We start from the raw sequence: 6,377 nt of genomic DNA, 5'->3' as shown, positions 1-6,377 counted from the left end.
ACCGTGAAGTCACTGATGCTTTTCAGAGAAGGGTTTTTAATAGACAAAATTTGGAGCTAGGGCTGCAGGGTATGTGACTCTCTAATGATGGGTTAGTGGTGAGGTAACAGGAGTCTTATGCTCAGCCTGAAGTTACCATCTTCCACCAAGGGGAGGAAGAGCTTAGTTCTTGCAGAAGAACTCGGAGATATATTGTTATGGATATTCCCTGAGAAGGAATCAGGACCCTAACCCACTGGTTTTCTTGACTTCTTGTTGTTGCTCAGTCATGTCTGACTCTCCGTGATCCCGTGGACTGTAGCACACCAGGCTTCTCTGTCCTTCACCTTCTCCTGTTTGCTCAGTCTCCTGTCCATTGAGCCATGATCCTATCCAACCATGACCTTTCCCAGAATCAGGGTTTTCTTTTTCCAGTGAGTTGGCTCTTTGCATCAGGTGGCCAAAGTATTGGAGCTTCAGCTTCAGCATCAGTCCTTCCAGTGAATATTCAGGGTTGATTTCCTCTAGGATAGACTGATTGGATCTCCTTGCTTGACTGCTCCTCCCCTGTTTCTGCATTCCTTTCCTCCCCTGATTAGCACCTGTTTAATCTGCTCTGTGGAACTCAGGGAAGGTCAAGGAGGCTGAATGAACTCTATTTCCTACAAACAAGAAATGGGAGGGAGGGCCAGCATACTAAAAGGATTTGTACCTGGGAGGCCCCCACAGGGTCCTGCTTGGTTTCAAGATGAGGACACAGACATACACATGTACAGAGGGAAGACCATGGTAAGACACAGGGAGAAGATGACCATCTGCAAGCCAAGGAGCAAGGCCTCCGAAGAAACCTCTGAAGAAACTTCTAGCTTCCAGAATTGTGAGAAAATAAACTTATGTTGTCTCAGTCATTCTATGAGCTTCCCTGGTGGCCCGGTGGTAAAGAATCTGCCTGCAAGGCAGGAGTCTTGGGTTTGACCCTTGGTTTGGGAAGATCCCTTGGAGAAGGAAATGGCAACCCACTCCAGTATTCTTGCCTGGAGAATTCCATAGACAGTGGAGCCTGGTGGGCTACAGTCAGTGGGGTTGCAAAGAGCTGGACACAACTGAGTGACTAAACAGCAGCAACAACCATGCCATTCTATTGCAGGAGAATGGGACAGGAAAGAATGGTCACATTCCAGGTCAAATCCTTGTCCCAGGCAACTCCCTGGGACAGCCCACCAAGTGGGGGTTCTCCGCTTCAAGCAGGAAAGAATTCAAGAGTGAGCCACAGTATAGGGAGAGTGAGTTTATCTAAATCCACATCATATAGCAAAATGTAGTCTGCGTCAGATGCTGAAGATGAAGCTCTGATACTTTGGCCACTTGGCGTGAAGACCCGATTCATTGGATAAGACCCTGATGCTGGGAAAGACTGGAGAAGGGGGTGACAGAGGATGAGATGGTTGGACGGCATCTCTGACTCAATGGACATGAGTTTGACCAAACTCAGGGAGAAAGTGAAGGACAGGGAAGCCTGGCATGCTGGAGTGCACAGGGTGGCAAAGAATTGGACATGACTTAGGGACTGAAGAACAACAACAATAGTCTGTTTCAGAAGGTGAGAGTGGCCCCGGGGTATGGGGTCATTTAGTTGTTATGGGCTGGGTAATTTTATATGCTAACAAAAAAAGGAATATCTGTTAAACTAACTATTTTGTTATGCTAATAATTATGCTAACTATTTTGAAGAAAGGGCAGGAATCTCCAAGAATGGGGTCACCACCCACTTTTTGACCTTTTATGGTCAGCCTGGGAACTGTCATTCAGCATATGCTAATATTACAATGAGAGTACAGTGAAGTTCAAGGTCTACTGGAAGTGGAATCTTCTGCCATCTTGGCCCTAATTGGTTGTAACCAGATTTCCCCCCCACCCCTTAATAAAAATATGGAATGCTTCATGAATACTCATCCATCCTTGCTCAGGGACCATACGAATCCTCTCTGTATCATTCCAGTTTTAGTAAATGTGCTGCCAAAGTGAGCGTTTTTTTTTCCCCCCTTTGAGGTAATCATATGATTTTTATTATTTGATTTATTAATAGTGGCAGGTTACACTAATAGTTTTCTAATACTGGCCCATCCTTGTATTCTTTTTTCCTCTTTTCTCTTTTCTTTTATGTTGGAGTGTAGCTGGTTAATAATGTTGCCATAGTCTTGGGTGCACAGCAAAGCGGCTGGGCTGTACATATACACACGTATGTATCCATTCTCCCCCACTCTCTTCCCATTCAAGTTACTACATAATATTGAGCAGAGTTCCCTGTGGTGAGCACATTTTGTAACCAGTTTTTGTGGTATCCTCAAAGGCTATTCTTTTAAAGGTTCTGCCCTTGGGACTTGCCTCATGGTCTATTGGTTAAGACACTGTGCTTCCAGTTGGGGGCATGGGTCCAATCCCTAGTTGGGGAAGTTCTGCATGCAGTGCTTAGTCACATAAATAAATGCATAATGGAGGACTTCCTTGATGGTCCAGTGGTTAAGACTCCATCCCTCTAATGCAGGGGCCATGAGTTTGATCCCTGGTTGGGGAACTAAGATTCCACATGTCTGGTGGCACAACAACAAAAAGTTGTCCCCTCCCCCTTGCCGCTTGTCTCAATTCAATCTGTGGTACTTCCTTATTACAGCCTGAACAAAGTAGTATACCATAATTATTTTGGTTTTTCATGTGTGAAAACTGAAAAGCAAAGAGATTAAGTAACTTCTCCAATTAATAACTGAAAGAGTCAGGACTTGAACTTTGGTAGACTGATTCCTAAACTTTTCCTTCTACCCACTGTGCTGTGCTCTCTGTGTAGATAAATTGATAGAGGATAACTGGATGGATGAAGTGCAAAAAACTCCTTCTTACTCCACCTGGATCATATGCAACTAAGACAATATTGGAAAGCATTTTCCAAGCACATAATCCATGTAAGGTCTTGATGTTTTCCTGTGTAGAAGCTGGCAGAGGTTGGGGGCAAGTAAGACGTCCCCAGGTCAGCAGTTGATGGTCGGGGGAGATGGGCTGAGTTCCGCAGGATGTTTATAGAACGAATATAGAGCTAGACTCTAGCTCCATCTATTGTTCTACAATCCTGCTGTTCCTGGTAGTTTTTGCAGAAGTACCTCCTTTTTGCCTCTCTTGACAGCTGCACATAAATTAATACTACAAGAAAAAAGAAAAAAAAAAGAAGAAGACTCCCCTGGTGGTACAGTGGGTAGGAATCCTCCTGCCAATGCAGGGGACACGGGTTAAATCCGTGGTCTCAGAAGATTCCACATGCCACAGAGCAACTAAGCCCTGGAGCCACTACTACTGAGCCCGTGTGCCACGACTACTGAAGCCCAAGCTCCTAGATCTTGTTCTCCACCACTAAAGAAGCCACTGCAAGGAGAAACCCATGCACCGTAGCTAGAGGGTAGCCCTTGCTCTCTGCAACTAGAGAAAGCCTGCGTGCAGCAACTAAGATCCAGCACAGCCAAAAATAAAACAAATAAATTATTTAAAAAACCCCAAACAAAGAGAAAAAAGCTCATGTGTGAAGAAACACACCTAAAACCCACAAATGTAGGTAACCTAAAATTGGACCTGTATTACAGAAGAAGTGCCAAATAGGGAATGCATTCTGTGAACGGTGAGATTTCTCCTGCATCCTCTGCTGACTGAGGTCATGAAAAGCACCATCTTTAGAAACTGAATTATTTTGCAGGGGAAAGGAAGGTCTATTTCTCAGTGTACACTGCAGGGTAACACGGGACAAGTTTGTCTACTGAAAGGAATCCCTCAGGAAGTTTGTTTAAAGTATGGATGTCTAGCAATCAACAACTTAATATCTGGTGCTTACATTATAATAAAAAAGCTAATTGTCACATGTTTACAAATATAATAAGGAATTCTTAAAAATCAATAATAGAAAAATAAACAACCAGATTAAAAAAAAAAAAAAAGTACAGATTCCCAAACTCCACCCCATTGCAGTATGGGACTCTGGGAACCTGTATTTTTAATGAACGTCACAGATTCTTATCAGGCAAGTGTGAGGAACATTTCAATAGGAGAAAGGCCACAGGGCCATTTCAACATGGCTGTTATTCCTAGTCTGAGATCTCATCATCTCTTGCCTGAATTACACCAGCGGCCTCTTTATTACTGCTCCAGGGCTCCTCATGGGTCCCTTCCAGTGCCTCATCCTCAGAGCAGCCAAAGAGACACCTTTAGCATGAGAGCTGCATCATTCCCCGTCCCTGCAAATACTTCATGATTTCACATTCATCTTCGGAACACAATCCGCAGTCCCAAGCAAGGGCTGCTAGCCCTGTGTCCCACAGCCTCGCTTCTTGCTTGTTCCCTCTTTTCAGCTCACCTCCAGGCGCAATGGCCCTGCTTGGAGCTGCTCTCATGATGCGCACCCTACCCTCATCTCTGCACACTCCGCTCAGATCCCAGCTTCAACCATGCTCGATGCTGGTGTCTTCAACCTCCATCAGCCTCGCTGCTCCCCACTTAGGAAGCCAACGTGGCTGTGAGTCAGCCTATCTTTTTCCAGTATTTTCACAGCATCTCATCCTTTCCCTTTGTAGCACTTGTCATGATTGTAATTAATAAATTAGGTGTGTTTAAAGCCGAATTTTTCCTCTCAGGAATTAAAGGTCCATGGGCCAGAGACAGGGTCTGATCTTTCCCCACTGCATCCCTCGTGTTTTGTCCAGAGCCTGGCATATAGTAGGTACTCAAAATAATTCTAAGAGTAAATGTAAATTTAGGGACTTCCCTGGGAAGGGAACCCATTGGCATGCTGCAACCACTGAAGCCCATGTGCCCATGAACCACAGTGAAGAGTAACCCCTGCTTGTCACAATTAGAGAAAGCCCACATGCGACAACAAAGACCCAGTGGATCCAAAAAAAAGAGTACACAGGGGAGATGGGAGCGCCAGGGACCCAGGTCAGCCGCCAGCAAGCAGCCTCCCAGAAACTGGCAAGCCTTCAGAGCCGAGTGGCTGCCAAAGACTTGGTCAACGAGATTCCTTTCTTCCCCCTTTGCTGCTGGTATTAAGGGATGTGGAGATGCAGCCTGGAGCAGCCAAGGTTATGAAATATATATGTTTTATTTTTTTAAATGGCAGTAAATTGGTGTCTAGTTTGAAACTATAAACTTCAAAAAAAAAAAAAAATATGCTGAGGTTTTCTTGACATTCAGCTTTTGTTGCCTTGAAATTCCTCCCCAGCCCAGGTTGACCTGATGGGAAGATTCGAGGTGGGTTTTGTAGTGGGGGCAGCTGCTGCGGCCAGAGCCAGAGTCATGCCTTCTCCGAAAGGGAGAACTACTGTGGAAAGGAAAATGCCTTGAGGAGCTTTCTGGATCTGAGACTGTAGGCGTCAGGGAGGGTCTTGGGTCAGAGGGGTCATGAGACTGAACGGCGCTGCCTGGGAAAGTGGAGGGATTCCTGTTCCGGAGATTTGGGGTTCAAGGTGAAGAGAGCAGGGGGAAGGAGAGAGAGAGGAGGGTCATCAGTGGAAGCTGGAGCTCGGGTGTAGGAGAAAAAAGTCAAGGAAACAGTTTTTTAAAGAGCAGGGTTGTCTGGTACGCACACCTGGGGACTGCTGTGGAAATCAAGGGACTGGGGTTGAATTCCATCATGGGGTCCATGGTGGAGAGTGGGAACCAGGACTCAGCACAGGTGGAAACTGGAAGCTGAGCTGGCCAGGAGAAAACACTTCAACCCTTCCTGGGACTTCTCCCAACATGTACAAAATAGTTTATAGACACTGTTTCCTAGATTTCAAGGGGGCAGGGGAGACCCCAGCTGACATCTGGTTTGCGTCTGTGGAGAGTTCCTTTCCCAGACCTGTCACTCATCTTCATCTTTGGCATCTCTTTTCCTTTTAGGGAAACCATGGTAGAAGGAATAGGAGTTTTGGAGACAGACTGACCTGAATTTGAGCTCTGTTTCAACTGCTTAACCCATTTGAGCCACAATTTTGTGAGCTGTAAAAAGCATCTCCCAGGACAGGATTATGAGTAGGCTTAAATTAAATGACATATCATACGTTCATGGGTTAAGAGTTTAGGTCTTGGAGTCAGATTGCTTGATACAAATGCTGGCTCTGTTGTTTGCTGGCTGTCTAATTTTTGGGTATATGATTCAATTTCCTTTTATGAAAAATAAGGCAAAAATTAGGTTGTTGGGAAGATCAAATGAGATAAAACAGTAAAGCACTTAGAATTATGCTTGGCATTACATCTTGTGTTTAATAAGTGTTAGCCATTACTGCAGTTGTTACTATTATTATATATGTAAGATGTCTGGTTTTGATAGGACATTAATTAATGACTTCTGCTCTTTAATTTGTAGGAATGGAAGACCTGAG

At 44.9% G+C, this 6,377-nt stretch overlaps 1 non-coding gene across 1 annotated transcript; it reads right to left on the bottom strand.

Moving 5' to 3' along the window:
* Positions 1 to 1,902: 1,902 nt before the first annotated feature.
* LOC133250182 (U6 spliceosomal RNA) lies at positions 1,903 to 2,008 on the bottom strand. The gene has a single exon (XR_009737286.1). It is a non-coding gene; the product is annotated as a U6 spliceosomal RNA (small nuclear RNA).
* Between the last annotated feature and the right edge of the window lie 4,369 nt (positions 2,009 to 6,377).

This window comes from Bos javanicus, chromosome 6 (assembly GCF_032452875.1).
Source record: "Bos javanicus breed banteng chromosome 6, ARS-OSU_banteng_1.0, whole genome shotgun sequence".
NCBI classification, from domain to species: Eukaryota; Metazoa; Chordata; class Mammalia; order Artiodactyla; family Bovidae; genus Bos; species Bos javanicus.
This window is presented reverse-complemented; position numbering and strand designations above follow the sequence as displayed.